The 3,122-nt window shown below is 42.2% G+C and overlaps 1 protein-coding gene across 2 annotated transcripts in view; it reads left to right on the top strand.

Annotated features, from left to right (window-relative positions):
* LOC106867806 (protein amnionless) overlaps positions 1-3,122 on the top strand; it is a 95,988-nt gene that overhangs the window by 39,664 nt on the left and 53,202 nt on the right. The window lies entirely within an intron of this gene.

Genomic DNA, 3,122 nt, shown 5'->3' with positions numbered 1-3,122 from the left:
TATATATATATATATCTTCTTTACTCTTTTACTTGTTTCAGTCATTTGACTGTGGCCATGCTGGAGCACTGCCTTTAAAAATAAAATACTTAAATACCTAATTGTCACCAATCGGATTCAAACCTACGCAGAGAGCCCCCAATGGATTTCTAGTCCATCGCCTCAACCACTCAGTCTCTGTATTCATATATAAACATATGCGCTTTTGTGTGTGTGTGTGTGTGTTTTGTATGTATGCATGGTTGTGTATGTGTGTTTTATTTTCCAACTCATTGAAAGCAAGGGAAAAAATGGAAATTTCCTCATGGTCGCTTGATCTGCTAAAAATCAACAAAATTCCACCCTACAATATTTTAATTTTTAAAAAAACGCAAACCTAAGTGCATTCAGTTCAAATTAAACTCAGAGTAGCAAATGAGTGAAATCTCAACATCATCCATTTGCTACTCTGAGGTTCTTACTGCAATCACATTCCTCAGTGAATGTAATGATATAATTTAGAGTAAAATTCTGCTACATATTCTAAGTGCTACTTTTTATTCTATTCATCATCATTATCACCATTGTCATCATTTAACATCCATCTTCCATGCCAGTGAGGGTTGGATGATTTGACAGGTGCTGGAAGGCCAGAGAACTATTCCAAGTTCTAGTGTCATCTTTGGCATGGTTTCCACGTCTGGATGCCCTTCCCAATACCAACCATTTTACAATGTAATAGGTGCTTCTTACATGACACTAGCACCAGTGAGGATGCCAAGTAACTTGCAAGAGAAAAACATCTCAACTGAGGTGGGGAGAAGTGTTGAGGGAGGTGGCTTTGTGCCAAGTGACGAGAAGTTAAACTATGATAGAAGGGCAGAAACAGGTGTCTATGGCTATACAAGTTGGAGAGATAGAGAGAGATAGCAGCTGAAGGTGAAGATACGTCAGAGCATACCATTAAGATAAAAGGTGAATGTAAGTGGAGTAGCACAGAGGATTGGACAATATGAGTGAGTAGGGAGATCATGAGTGTGCAAAAAGAGAAAGGCAAGAGGAGAGGAGAGAGGTAATGAAGTGAGTGGTGAACATTGGCATATGGGGGAGCAACAGGATAGCGATGGTACAATTGGCAGGGGGAGGAGAGAGAGATGAAAAAATGGTGTTATACTGCAAGAACAGGGGGTGGAGAGAGAGACAAGCATCGTGATAAATACCTAACACTTCGAGAGAGTATTCACATCAAATCACAGCCCACTGGCAAATACACACAGCATGTACCTTAAATATGTGAAGTTGATAATATTTATTACACTAGCACTACTTCTATTTCATATTTGAACTTATACTTATGTATGCATTCTCAGGGCATACCCACACATAATCACCGTGTCTAGAATCAAAGGGCCTTAGAGTCAATTTAGCAAAAGTAAAAGTCTTGATAAGCAGGAAGGTAGACAGATCACAAATCCCTTCAGGTAGATGTCCCTGCTCAATCTGTAGAAAAGGTGTAGGTAGAAACTCTGTAAGATGTACCTGGCATAAGCTATGGACACATAAGAGGTGCAGCAATATCAAACGAAGACTAACTAGGAAGTTTTTGTGTGTGGCAAATGCTCAGGGGCAATAAACACTGAAAATGTGCAAAAAACAACTTCTGTCACATTCCAGGGGGAAAAACTACAAGTAGTTGATAGTTTTTGTTACCTAAGTGACCAAGTCAGTAGTGGGTGTGGTTGCTCTGAGAGCTTAGCTGCTAGAATAAGAATAGCCTGGTCAAAGTTCAGAAAGCTCCTACCTCTGCTGGTAACAAACGACCTCTAGCTCAGAGTAAAAGGTAGGCTGTATAAAGCATATGTGCAAACAGCCATGCTAGATGGCAGTGACACATGGGCTGTGACTGCTGAGGACATGTGTAAGCTTGCAAGGAATGAAGCTAGTATGTACTGCTGGATGTGTAATGTCAGTGTGTATACACAACAGAGTGTAAGTGTTCTGGAGAAAAGTTGGAGATAAGAAGCATCAGATGTGGTGTGCAAAAGAGACGACTGCACTGGTATGGTCATATGTAGTGTATGGATGACGACAGCTGTGTGAAAAAGTGTCACACCCTAGCAGTAGAGGGAACCTGTGAAAGAGGTAGACCCAGGAAGACCTAGGATGAGGTGGTGAAGCACGACCTTCGAATGTTGGGCTTCACAGAGGTGATGACCGAGACCTTTGGAGATATGCTGTGCTTGAGAAGACCCAGCAAGCCAAGTGAGACTGTAATTGTGCCCTATGCTAGTGCAGCATAACCAACCCATCTAAGTGTACCCTTCAATCATTGGCAATAAACTGCGCTTGTGAAGACCTGTTTAGTCAAGTGAAGTCATTGTCGTAGCCGATGATAGTACCACCTGATTGGCACCTGTGCCGGTAGCAATTAAAAAGAACCGTTTGAGTGTGGTTGATGCCAATACCGCCTGACTGGCCTTTGTGCCGGTAGCACGTAAAAAGTACCTACTACATTCTCAGAGTGGTTGGCATTAGGAAGGGCTGTAGAAATTCTGCCCAATCAGATCAGAGCCTTGTGCAGCCTTCTGGCTTGCCAGAAGAGACAAGAAAGAGACGACTGCACTGGTATGGTCATGTGTAGCGTATGGATAATGACAGCTGTGTGAAAAAGTGTAACACCCTAGCAGTAGAGGGAACCTGTGAAAGAGATAGACCCAAGAAGACCTAGAATGAGGTGGTGAAGCATGACCTTCGAATGTTGGGCTTTACAGAGGTGATGACCAAGACCTTTGGAGATATGCTGTGCTTGAGAAGACCCAGCAAGCCAAATGAGATTCTTTCTTGTCTGGGGATTCACAGTCAAACGGCTGTGTAGTATTGCGCAAAAAATTACACAGATGTGTAGAATGATCTGGTGTGATGCTGGGCTTTGTGTTTTTTCATAGCTCCCATGGTTACCGAGATAATCTACTATAATAATACTCTTGTGGTTTATGAATGAGAAAGGAAGGGGTGATAGATGAATAAGGAAGGAAGGGGTGAGTGTTTCAACTCTGTGTGTGAATATATGTGTGTCTATATAAAGCGGGGAGTATGTGAATGTGTGTGTGTGTGTGTGTGCACGCGCAATGGAAGTGGGATGG

The sequence above is a fragment of the Octopus bimaculoides genome, chromosome 16 (genome assembly GCF_001194135.2).
Source record: "Octopus bimaculoides isolate UCB-OBI-ISO-001 chromosome 16, ASM119413v2, whole genome shotgun sequence".
In the NCBI taxonomy this organism is placed as follows: Eukaryota; Metazoa; Mollusca; class Cephalopoda; order Octopoda; family Octopodidae; genus Octopus; species Octopus bimaculoides.
The sequence above is the reverse complement of the archived record's forward strand: the minus strand, read 5'-3'. Positions and strand labels throughout refer to the sequence as shown.